Source organism: Oratosquilla oratoria, chromosome 23 (genome assembly GCF_046742065.1).
Source record: "Oratosquilla oratoria isolate Oo_2021 chromosome 23, ASM4674206v1, whole genome shotgun sequence".
NCBI classification, from domain to species: Eukaryota; Metazoa; Arthropoda; class Malacostraca; order Stomatopoda; family Squillidae; genus Oratosquilla; species Oratosquilla oratoria.
In genome coordinates this window covers 40,282,752-40,296,983 of record NC_134799.1, presented here as the reverse complement: position 1 = coordinate 40,296,983, position 14,232 = coordinate 40,282,752, and positions in this window count along the sequence as shown.

Here is a 14,232-nt window from a genome sequence, read left to right as displayed (position 1 = left end):
CCGCCTTCTCCTCTTCTTCCTCCTCCTCCTCCTCATCATCATCATCCTCTTCCTCTTTCTCCTCCTCTTCCATCTTCATTTAAAGAAAACCAACACCAATGTTCTTTCCTTCTCTCCACAATTTCCTTCAAGAAACGAACCTTCTTTCTAAATTGTAAGACCTCTTCATAACCGTGCCATACACACCTTCTACCATTACAAAGCAGCTCACTCACATTTCAAGAATATCAGTCTCTCATATTTACCCTCATACTATACTAACTGGGCCACACCTCACGTTTTACCCCCATAAACATATTAGGACATTAGACGATTTACAAAATATTACTCTCCTCCTCCTCCTCCTCTTTTATTTTTCTTCTTCTCCATTATCATCCCCTCCTCCTCTTCCCCTTCCTCCTCCTCTTCCCCTTCCTCCTCCTCTTCTTGTTCTTCTCCATTATCATCATCATCATTCCTTCATTCTCATTCTCCTCTTCTTCTTTTGTCTCCTCCCACTCCTTTTCTTCTTCTTCGTCTTCTTCTCCCTTTTCTTCTTCCTCCTCCTCTCCCCCAACCATGTCTTCTACCTTACCAAAGTCCCCTTTCTTGTACTTCCTTCTTCATCTTCCCTCCTCCCTCCTCCCTCCTCGTCCCTCCCTCCATCACCCCCTCAGCCTTACACAATGCTCACCGCCACTTAAACCCACATTCCGTCAAAGAGAACGGGTCGGTGATATTTTTCTCCCCCCCCCCTTTTTTTTCCTCGAAACAGAAACGTCACGTGTGAATTAGTTTGGAAAAGAAAGAGCCCAGAAGGAGGAGACACCAGAACGAGAATTTTGGCGACGAGAATTGACGGCGACAAGAAGAAAGAAAGAGGTGTTGTGCCCCAAGATGACGTAGGGGGCAAGCCGCAAGTGGGAGGAAGAAGAGAAGACCCAAGTGGGAGGAGGGAAGAAGAAGGGAAGACGCAAGTGGAAGGAAGGAAGGAACCAAGAAAAGGGGTAAGGAGGGAACCCACAAGAGAGAGGAGGGAAGGAATCCACAAGAGAGAGGAAGGAAGGAATGCACAAGAGAGAGGAAGGAGGGAATCCACAAGAGAAAGGAAAGAGAGAACCCACAAGAGAGAGGAAAAGGGGAACTCGAAAGAGAGAGGAAGTTGGGAACCCACAAAAGAGAGGTAGAAGGAAATCCTCAAGAGGAAGGTGGAAGGGAAAGCACAAAAGCGAGGAAGAAAGAGTCCCGAGCCCCCATTTCAATAGGCACGAGAAAATTGAAGATGACGTAGGAAGGAGTAAAGAAAAGGGGATGGAGGGAGAGTGAGGAAGATAGGGGGAAGGAGAGAGAGTTGATGAGAAGAAAGGAAAGAAGGGAAGAAGAGAGTAAAAGACAGGGAAGGTCAGAAGGTAAGTGGAAAGAAAGAAGGCTAGTAAAAGAGGATTGAAGGAAAGGAGGAAAGTGTTTGTTTATTTTAGTATTTTGTCAGAAACGACCTGTGCTTTTTCCTTGGGGATGATATCGCACCGAAGAAGCCGAGTCGTAGAGATGGTAAAGGAGAGATTCAAGGAAGTCTGTAGCAGAAAGGAGGGAGAATGGAAGATAAAAATGCTTAGCACTCTTTTTTGAATGGACACTAGTCTTTAGTCATAAAAGAATGCCGAGTGACTCTGGTCCACAGGGGTGCCACTAAAGTCCGTAAAATATTGACTGAATGAAACATACAGTCAATGGCCCATACGGGGAAGGAAGAAGGAAGAGAGGAAGAGCAGAAGAGAGAAGGAATGGGTGGGAGGAGAACTACGGAAACGCTTGAAAGAACATAGAAGGGTGGAAGGGAGGTAAAGGAATGGAAGACCGACATGAAAACAGGGAACAAGATAGAAGGAAACTCTTACGTCCAGATGTGGAGGAGGCAGAAGCAAATGAATAATGTGAGACGTTCAAGAGATGTTCAACCTTCCTCCTCTTCTTCTTCCTCCTCCTCCTCTTCCTTCTCCTCACTCCCGTAGACCGTGAGAAGAAACAGGACGAAGTAACATGCATTTTCATGAGTAATCAGATCACACAAGCTTGACAGTGTCTGTCACCACTTCAGATTCATTTTTGGAATTACTTTTACAATGTATTCTCTTTTTTTTGTGTGTTTTATTCTTTTTATTCTTATTCTCATCAGTTATCTTTATTCTTATTTGTTCTTATTCTTATTCTTGTTCTTATCCAACCTCTTCCTCTTTTTTTCTTCTTTTTCTTCCTTTTCTTCTCCTTTTTTTTTCTTCTTCTTCTTTTCCTTCCTCTTCCCATTCTTTCTTTATTTTTCCTTCTTTTTTTCTCTCTCGCCTTATTATTTTGATTAGTCCGTGCGACTCTCAGTGGAAGGATTTTGGCAACAACAACGACAACAGGAATGGAAAGGAGGAACACCTCCGAGATGATGTGGCCGACCTCGAGTTCTTTCAATGTGCTTTGGAGTTTTTCTCTCTCCTACGCTGCAGCAATTATAGATTCTATTGTAGATCAGAGTATGATAGGTAATGGATTTGGTTCTGTTCTAGACTGAAGAAACAGTAGATTCTACTGTAGGTGATGAATCTGAGACTCTTCACGTTGTAGAAACTGTAGATTCTACAGTAGATTAAAGTATGGTAGATGATGGATTCGGTAGAATCTGGCAAGGAACGTGACATGTATAATCTGACTAGACGCGTGTAACCTCCCCCCTCCCGGGGGGAATCATGGAGGACATGAGAGCTCGCATGTCTTACACACGAAGGACGCTGCGACCGTTATGGCGGTTACGATAAAGCCTAACGGTTGCCGCCTTCCCACTGCAACACAGCGTCGAAGAGATACAAGCGTAAAAGATACGGTACCTTTAATTTTCCAGACTACCCCCCCCCCGGTGGGGAAGACACCCTCAAAATAAATAAAACCGTCTGGCTTTATCAAGAAGAAATTCTTGAGAGGAAACAATGACTCTTAATGAGTTAAGAAATCTGCAAACTTCATCCCCTCTCTGGCAACTTAGACCCTGGCCTCACAATAAATTCATACAATATGTTCTATACAGATACAGCTCCACGTGGAGGACAAGCAAGTGGAGGCAGTGAGGCAGAGCACGTAGATGTGGAGGATAAGGAGGCAGAGGTCAGTGAAGCAGAAGCTGTCGAAGGGAGGAGGACGAAATGGAGGCAAAGAACGGGAAAGACGAAGGGCGGGAAAAGATGGAGAGGGCAAGAGTCTTGGAGAGGAAGGAGATGGAGGGTGAAGGAAGCTGGGAAGGACCAGACACTGGAGGACGAGCTATGTTCAGAGGAAAGGAGAGCGATTCTCCAAAGATTTGATATGTGCATAAAGAAATTTTGGAAGGGTTGGACTGTGAGAGAGGTAAGAGGCATTGACAGGTGCTGGGAGAGATGTGAGTTGGGATGAGGTAGAAGGTAAAGCGAAGTGAAAGACGGTATAATGCAAAGGATGAAAAGTATCGATGAGAGGGAGAAATAAGAGTTAAGAGATGAGGGAAGAGTGACTCAAGGGAGGAATGCCACGGAAATAGATAAAATAGCCTATCGGCAGCCAGAATCAAAAGAATAATATCCCCTGGTGCAAAACAAAAGGTGGCATGGAGATGAATAATACCACGCGATGACAGCCAGAGTAAAGAGGGTGAGTATCCTTTGGTATAGAAGGGATTAGTCAGGTGTCTCACCTTAGAGAACACCTGATGGGGTGGCTCTGGCGACGTAATCGGAAGCGTGCTGGTCTCGTATCATCCTAGTCGCGGGTTCGAGTCATCAAAGGAACAGAACCTAAGCTTTGCAGTCCTGAACAGGACCTGCGGTTTGCTGTCTGTAACAGGGCTTGCAGTTTGCGATCTGGAACAGGGTTTGTAGTTTGCGGTCCGGAATAGGATCTGCGCTTTGAGATCCTGAACAGGACTTATATTTTGCGGTCTGGAACAAGGTATGATGTTTGCGATCTGGAACGGGACTTGCGGTTTGCAGTCCAGAATAGGACCCGTATTTTGCATCGCCCGGATTAAGCGAATGGATGACGCGGACATTGCGCAGCCCTCAACACGTTCAAGTCGGGCTTGATTGAAACTGTTTGGGTTGGAAGAGAGGAAGGGGGAAGGGGGAAGGGGGGAAAGGGAGAAGGGGAGGGACTCTGTCGAAGTCCCTTCCGGCCTGAAATACCAATGAAATTCAGCGGGGATTCAGTTTTCGCTGTCTCTCCAAGCGGGAAATAGGGTTGATTGGTGAGGCTACCATTCACGGGAGTAGTATGCAGCCGACCATGCACGTTAATCCTACGTCCAGTCGGCTTGTCACTGTCCAACCGTTCCCCGTTTTCTATTCACCCAACCCCAACTCAGACTCATGGCCCTCCCATACCATAGGGTTAAGTAAACTTCGTTCACTTCAAGAAACTGGTTTAGTTATAAACTCCCTCGACCTACCGGCGGAATTCACCGTCTTTATTCTGTTTAACGAAAGGTGGTGCTATTGGTTGAGGAATAGACACTCCAGGGACCAAGATTTAACATAAGAACATAAGAAATAAAGGAGACTGCAAAAGACCATAAGGCCTACACTAGGCAGCTCCGTATCCATCACCGTCCCCAACTCCCCACCCACCCCCGTATGCATGTATGTATGCAAGTATGTATGCATATGATATGTGTGTGTGTGTGTGTGTGTGTGTGTGTGCGCGCGCGCGCGTATGTATGTATGTATATGTGTGTTACGTTTTTTTGGCCACTTTCTCCTTACCTGTACGTTTTCTATGGTGTGCTATCATCTGAGAAACTGGGATCCATTCGATTGCTTGCATCAACTCTAATCCGTAGCGAGAACGTGGGATCCAATCCAAGCTTAACTTCTCCAAAATGGTTGGATCAGAACTGGGGAAAATAGAAAACAAAAATAATGTATCATCTACGCAACAATTAATGGTTAACAAGAATTTTTTTTAATAAAAACATATTTACACGAAAACGAGTGAAGGATAAAGAAAACGACTACAGCTGACGTTACTTTTATTTGTTACTTTTACTCAAAGGTAAGACAATACAATTTCACAAAATAAACTTGGGTAAGACCCGTAATCAAGAGGATAATGTCCTAAAGAGATGAAACAATTTCGATTAGCGTGACAAACTGAACAGCGGTATGAGCATGGATTAGATCCAATTCTAAGAATATGTCTGTCCAAGTATTAATCTCTCCCGAGGTGACTTCAAGCTTCAGAGCTCTTTTCTTCTTCTTCTTCTTCTTCTTCTTCTTCTTCTTCATATTCCTCTTCTTCTTCTTCATATTCTTCTTCTTCTTCATATTCCTCTTCTTCTTCTTCTTCTTCATATTCCTCTTTTTCTTCTTCTTCGTCTTCATATTCTTCTTCTTCTTCATATTCCTCTTCTTCTTCTTCTTCATATTCTTCTTCTTCATATTCCTCTTCTTCTTCTTCTTCGTCTTCTTCATATTCTTCTTCTTTATATTCCTCCTCTTCTTCTTCTTCATCTTCCTCTTCATATTCCTCCTCTTCTTCTTCTTCTTCTTCATCATCATCATCATCTTCTTTCTTTTCTTTTTAACCAGATCGTACTCAAGAGGTGATAATCATGCATTCGAGCTTCTCGCGCACTGAATAGAATCGTCATTCATTAACACGGACGTAACAGTATATAAATATATATATATATATATATATATATATATATATATATATATATATATATATATATATATATATATATATGTATGTATACGTCTATCTATATGTGTGTGCATATGGTAAGAGGTTCTTCTTCAAACAAGTATTTTTCGATATGTCAAAAATATATATATATTTATATATATATATAGTATATATATATACATATATATGTATGTATACGTCTATCTATATGTGTGTGCATATGGTAAGAGGTTCTTCTTCAAACAAGTATTTTTAGATATGTCAACAGTTTCACAATTGAAAATTTACATAGAATATAAAGCATTGATGTACACCAATGATGCAGTCGGTAAGAGATGGGCTTAATAAATTCTAAGGCAGTTTAATCCCAGTTACCTCTTTCTTATACTTGTCAACCTCTCCTCCTTCTCTCCCCCCTCTCCCTTTCTTTCTATCTATCTATCTTTCTATATCTATCTCTATCTATCTATCTCTGTCTGTGTGAGGTACTGACTGAATGTTTCTTTTTGCAATCAATATCTTAGGGGTTTTAGTAACATCCCTATAGACCGAAACTCTCAGCATTCTCGTATGGTTGTCGACATCTTCATTAAAAAAATGTCACTTTCAATTTCTACTATCCTTCCTGTTCTTCTGCATTCCTTAACATCTTCAAATGCTGTAACGCACATAAAACACCTTTCACAGGTGTCGCCAAGTAATTTCATTCAGTTAAACATCAGTTTTTAGTTCTGAACGTAGTCCTGATTGGTCGAGCTCTCTACCAAGGTTATATCCGATCCTTTGAGATGAATAAAATCGTCTGGCGACAGCCGCAAAGGTGGCTATCGGTACGTCACCGTGCCACTTCTATAACAACATCTCTTTGGGGCCACATCTTCCCTCTCCCAACAAGGATAGAAGAGCTGTTTACCGCTGACAAAACAATCTATATCTCTCTCCATCCATCTATCTACCTACCTATCCATCTGTCTCTATCCATCTATCTGTATCTGTCATTCTATCCTTACCTACTTATATCTACCTATCTATTTTCTATCTCTATCTACCCATCCATCCATATCTCTCTCTCTCTCTCTCTCTCTCTCTCTCTCTCTCTCTCTTTTCCTTTTCTTCCTCTTCTCCTCCTCAACTATATGTATATATATCCATGTATGTACATATGCGTGTATATATATTATGCTGTAATATATATTATATTGTATTATATCATATATCATATTAAATCATATTATATTATATTATGTTATATATTACATTATGTTATATTATACCATATTATATTATATTGCATATGTCATATCATATATTATATTATATCATGTTATATTGTATATCATGATATATCATATTACATTATATTACATTATGTTGCAAGATGATTGAAATATTAAATCCCTTAGATGTTCAGCGTGCACACACGCACATGCACGGATTTTAGCTATACCACATCAGATCACGACCTCCCTAGAAACTCCCGCGGGACCCACTATTGTGTCGGACCTCACCCGCGGTCATTCGGCTGAGCACGAAAAGACACCTGCAGCTGCCATTGTCAACTGCAAGTCGCCATACGACCGATATAATTTTCTATGTGTTCCATGTTTATATATATATATATATATATATATATATATATATATATATATATATATTATATATATATATATATATATATATATAAAACCTATGCATGAATACGTAGTCCCCATACTCAGTTCATGTATTGTACATTGTAGATTAAGCAGTAGATAGTAGAGAATAAATTGAATATGGCATTTTCATTTGGCAACAGCCACCTTTTGGCAACCGCCAGTGTTTTCCTCGTGTAATAATTTGAAATGTTGATCGGTCTACTCTAGACGGAGAGATTAAAGAAAACAAACCACAACTTCGTTGTTCTCAGCGCTTTCAAACCCAATATAGACAACAAATCTACAATTATACAATATTATATTTCTACATCATATTATATTATATATTATATCATATCATATATTATATTATATTATGTATTATATTATATATTATATCATATTATATTACATCATATATTATTCTATACCATATAGTATTATATCATATTAAATTATATCATATATTATATATTATATCACATATATAATTAAGTATTATATTATATCATATATATTACATTATATTATGTTTTACTATAGGTATTCTACTCCCTCGATGCGGGTTAAGAATAAAACGAACTTACGTACGTCGAATACACCTTTAGAGGGTTCAGAGCTGAGAACAACCCTAAACACTCGACGTTCCTGGTGACATTCCATCTGCCCTGGACGCGACGCAAAATCATCCCGGAGTTTCCCAGACAAATCCAGGACACCTCCCAGGTCGATCCCCAACGGCTTCCTCCGTCTTCGGGGACAAATTGGTTCTGTTTCAGAGCCCTGCGAAGTAATTCGATTTCGTTTTCGACCCCACCCCGGTCCCCCCCACGAAGTCTTTCTCCTTTTCTTTCTCGTTCCATCAACTCCGAGTGGAGCTCTCGACGCCTCCTTCCGATTTATCTGTCTCAGGTCCACCTTTTTATTTCAATTCTACTTCTGTCGCTGCTTCGAGAAAATATATTTTGAATTTCATGATTTAGTGTGTGTGTGTGTGTGTGTGTGTGTGTGTGTGTGTGTGTGTGTGTGTGTGTGTGTGTGTGTGTGTGTGTGTGTGTGTGTTTTGCATACACAAACGCATGCAAACGTTTATACACACAAACTCAAACACATATATACTCATGCACAAACGCACATGCACACATACATAAACGCACGTACACACACGAGCTCATATACACACGTGCGCGCGCACACACACATTCACATACATATGCAAAAATGATATTTAAAGAATTAAAAATTATAAAAGAATAAAAGACAGGACTCCACGGTTGTAGCTTTCTTCTCTACAATTAGGAAAATACACCTTACATACTTCACACACGCCCTTTATGCATATACGACTGGTAATTCAAATTTCCATATCAATAGCACCCCATAAGTTGCTTATGCACAGTATTTTGCGAGCTTTTGTAAGCTTCTCCACACAAAAAAAAATATCTTAGTGTGTTAAACAAATCCTATAACAGTTTCCCTGATAAGTTCTTGTACCTCATCTGGGACGTTTTCTCAGCCCCCAAGACTATGAATGGCCCAAACTTTTATATCAATAGCGCCACATAACTTGAACAATTCCTCCTACTATACACTATAACCGGTGTGCTTTTGTAAACTTACACATTTCCTTGATAACTTGCTGTACATGGTATCTTCGTCCCACAACAACGACATCTGATGGTAAATATTTTCATATCAGTAGTATCATGTAAACTCTTAGTTATGTAAGACATTTGGCGTGCTTTCGTAAATCCATCCCACAAGAATCTATCTACACGTGCATCACAGCCTTTCCTGATAACCTCCCATTTTGGTACCATCTTTGGCATGCCTGCCCCACAACACCGACTTTATGTATCTGAAGGTAGAATTTCTACATCAATGACGGGGTTAATCGAAGATTGAACAGTTAAATTAGTCTTCCAAGTACAGTATTTTGGGATTAGCAAATGCGACCCCTCGGTTTTATATTCACCCAAATCTTAACCCATGAATATAATTTGACCAAACGCACTGTGATTTCAACCAGGAATGGATTATAAATCACTGAACTATGATGAGAGTTTATAAAGCATTGGCCTCACAAGACGAGCACCAAAGACCGTCAACAACGACACCGAACTAGAGTTTGAAGCAGCTCGTTCTTTTCAAGGTCACCTTCTTGTCTTCAACCGCCACAAGAGTAATGGCCTATGCCCTCGACTTCGCATCGTCCCAAGTTCCAAGGTTTATCGTCGTCGTCGACATCGGCGTCAGCGTTGCCAGGGGTTCATACCCCTTGTCGGCGTCCTCCCCTCCCTCTATCCCTCCCCTCCTCCTTCATACACGGAAACGAGTTTAATGTCTGCGATTTCGAGTTACCGGCCGACCCTTCATTGCTCATTTGGTTCAGGAGTCATGCAGCTTTTGTTGCCATCACTTGGAAAGGCGCATCCATACATACTCCCCACCCCCTCCCTTCCTGCACCATTCAGCATCTTTATGGGCCAGAAGGTTTAGTGCAGGTTAGCCTTGCCTTCATATTTCAGTGCATTATTCCAATGCATTAGTCCTTTCACCACGGGGACGTACATTGTGGATTCAGTTATAACAAATATCTGATCTTATTTGGCAACACTGAACTTAAGCATTATTCCACAGTCGTGTATATTTTTATGTGTATATGAACGCACGCGCATGTATGTGTGTGTGTGTGTGTGTGTGTGTGTGTGTGTGTGTGTGTGTGTGTGTGTGTGTGTGTGTGTGTGTGTGTGTGATTCACCATTGTCTTGGATCACGTGTTGGACTTGTGATCGACAACTATTACCTTCTCGGAAGAGAGCTCAGAGCTCATATATGACCGATCTATGGGTAATGCTGTGACCTTACACGAGTAACGACTCGCAGCGCAGAGATACTGCAATTATTTCTGCCCTGGGCGAGCTTCGAACTCGGACCGCCGTAGTGGCGACCGCGAAAGTTACCAATGCGCCAACAAGTTGTGTGTGTGTGTGTGTGTGTGTGTGTGTGTGTGTGTGTGTGTGTGTGTGTGTGTGTGTGTGTGTGTTTCACCATGGTCTTGGATCACGTGTTGGACTCGTGATCGACAGCTATTACCCTCTCGGAAGAGCTCACACCCAACTCCCCGCCCATGAGAGTTGAAGAAACGACTCGCAGCGCAGATACTGAAATTATATTAGCACTGGGCGGGATTCGAAACCGGACCGCCGTAATGGCGACCGCGAAAGCTACCAGTGTGCCAACAAGTCGTGTGTGTGTGTGTGTGTGTGTGTGTGTGTGTGTGTGTGTGTGTGTCATTTCTTTGTACCCAATTCACAGTGGCTGGTAAAGTAGGACATGTTCTAGCAACGAAAACATATTTATACATATGGGAACAAATTTTTTGCGATAACTGATTTGTTGATAATCAAATATTGTGCCCACAGCATTTCATGCCAGCATTCATAACGACAGACCATGATGTCAGAGTCCCCTGTACAAAGGTTTTCACTTATAAAACAATAGCTTCAATTAACAAGCCTAGTTATCACAGATCGAAGCAAATTTTAGAGTATAAAAAACAGTTTAAAATGTGGATCTACTGTCACGCGCATCACCTGTGATGTCATTCATGTGACGCAATGTCGCGCCGTTCTGATTGGGTGAAAAGCGCGGGAAGGGTCCCGCGTATGGCTGGGCAGGACGTTAAATTTTCAAAACACATCCAGGACACTCGGTATGAGTGCTTATGACAACATTTCACCCTCGCTGCCCTTGTTCAACATGCTATTATAGGCATAACGAACATGAAGCGGGAATCCTTGACAACTCATTTTGGCTCATATCGTCCCAGTGATTCGACAATGGCGAAGAGCCTTGTAGTAAATTTGTGTTTAGCATGGCCACGCGCTTAAACGGAAAGACGAGGACCGGAGACCGCCAACCGTGACAGCTAACGGCTGTAGGACTGAAGAGGAAATAGTGCAAATAGATGTTACCAAATTTTGGAGCCTCAGTGTTTAAGCTTATTACCCTTGAAGCCAACTCCCGAATGTCACCGCCTACAAGATTTCCTGGTTCTACTCTGGCCATGGTTCCTATCCTGGAGTAAATTCGACACCAAACAGTGGTGGAGGGATTGATTATCTATTTCCATCTTTATTAGTTTTCATGGTACTTTATTGTTGTTTTCCCAGTCCTACTAACACCCAGCTTCAAGCCTCCTCCCTCATCCCCCCCCCCTCTCTCTCTCTCACACACACACACATGCACACACTTCTAACGATAATCTCTCCTCCCCTGAAATCAGGGCTGGATGTGTCAGTGACTCCCAGTTGAAAACCCAGAGAAGACGATAAATTAGCCAACTTGTTTCGTTCTAGTATAATCTCCAAAACAGTGACAACCACAATGATAGCAGTAATAGTTCTTATCACTAAAAACGACAAGAACAACAATAATGATGATAAACTGCAGATCTACGACAGGATTCTAACCTACCTTTTCTGGATAATTAAATTCTATTCATATTATTAATCATACACACACGTGCTTATTCACCATATTCTTATTCACTTACCACTCACAACGTGTAAAACAGAAGTAGGTTTTCACGTAAAGGCCACGTCACACTACGCGTCTTTTGAGTCAGGGTGGCCTGGCACGGGGGTGAGAGGCGCGAGATATCTTCAAACGTCCTATCTTCAAATTTGTGACTCGTTGCCGTGGGTGAATGACGCACGCTACTCAGTTTATCCCTGGTATCTATTTGTACAGGTGATGTTTTACTTACCACAGGCACACGTTATACTTGTACAGATCCATCAGTTGAATAACGTCCTCACGACGCCAGTAGAGCTGCGACTTCCGTGACATGATGAGTGCTGCTTGGTGGGTCTTCTGTTACGCCTCACCAATCCACCACTGTTGAGAGAATAGTGGTGACTGGTGAGTCTAACCTGTGCGCCTGAATTTGAATGTGTTGCGGGGACCGCCGGAATCAGTTCCCCACGATTTGACGCGCAGTGTGACAGGGCCTTTAAGTACCCATTCCTGCACACTTTCCTGTATGTTATGGACCATAGTTTACCAGCACTTCTATCATAGGAGATACTCAGTTGAGTTGTGGAGCGCGTGACGTCACTAACTTCCGGATAAACATACCCGTACTGGTTTTCTGTAGCCCTAAAAAACATTAGCTTCCCCACCCCGAAGCAGTGAGACAAAATGGTGAAAATAATAATTGTAATGATTATTCAGTAAAAATCAAAACAATAGTTACAAGAAAATATATATGACACTTCACACTACCATACTTTATATCATAAAACTTAGTTCATTATTTGTTCATACAAAATGTTCTAGTATAGATATACACGGTAGGATTTTTTTTTTTTTTTTTTTTTTAGAATCAACATCAACAATAGAAATACCCACTTTACATTTTCAATCCTGATTTCTGTCGAGTTCTTTCCGAAATGCTAACGGGGAGACTGAGTTCTTCCCGCCATTCCATCGATGTTTACAACTTACCTCACGCAACCCGACTTCCAAAAGCTGTAGATTCTGGCGCCGAGGGAACTATCGACAACGTGCCAGTGCTAGTGCCAGGACCCCCTCACCCTCCCTCACGCACTCATTCACTCTCTCTCCCTCTCTCTCTCTCTCACACACACACATACACACACGCGCACGCAAACACATACACGACTTACACACATACACTTTTCCATATAGATGCATAAATACTTGGAATAGCTTAGAAAGTTATGTAGCCCAGGCTGGAACAATACATGAATCCATATATACGTTTATTGAAAATCAAGAATATAGACTAAGTTGAAACTGTACATGGATCTGAGGCTAGGTATGACAAGTTGAAGAGTAGGAGACGGGACCCTCCTTTCATGTATACTACAGTTGAATACGCACACATACGCACGCGTTCGACTCATTCATTCACTTCCTCACACACACACACACACACACACACACACACACACACACACACATATATATATATATATATAGATATATATATATATATATATATATATATATATATTTCAAACGGATAGAAATTGAGAAATAATTAAATGTAGAGACAAAATGGTAAAAAGAGTAGAAGAATTTTACCAAGAGCTTTACTCGTCGAAGATCGTAGTTGAATCAGTAAATTCATGTGTAGACGTTAGTAGTGTACGAGAGATTACAAAGGAAGTAGAATTTGCTCTAAAAACTATGAAACGAGGAAAAGCACTTGGGGAAGATGGTATATCGATAGATCTGTTGAAAGACGCAGGGAAATTAGTTCATATTAGATTAGATGAGTTGTACACCCAGTACTTACGTCAAGAGAGCGTTCCTGAATCGTGGTGCAATGCTACAGTGATTTTGCTTCATAAAAAAGGAGAACAGAAGGACCTTAGTAACTTTCGACCGATTAGCTTGCTATCAAATGTATATAAAGTATTCTCCAAGATCCTTACAAATAGACTAAGTCAAGTTTTAGATAGAAACCAACCGAGAGAACATGCAGGCTTTAGGAGCGGATATTCGACCCTAGACCATTTGCAGGCGATAAACCAACTAATCGAGAAAACAACAGAATGCAATATACCTCTGTGTTTAGCTTTTGTAGATTACGAGAAGACATTTGACTCGGTAGAACAAATAGCAATACTAAACTCGCTACGCAAGCAGGGTACAAACAAACAGATCGTAAAAGTTTTAGAAAAGATTTATGCGAAAGGTACCGCTATAATTCGGCTACATAAAGATACAGAAAAGATCAAGATCGAGAAAGGAGCACGGCAAGGCGATACAATTTCACCGAAACTATTTACAGCTTGCTTGGAAGATATTTTCAGAAGATTGAGTTGGGAAAAGAAAGGTTTAAAGATTAATGGCGAATATTTGAACCACCTAAGATTTGCGGATGACA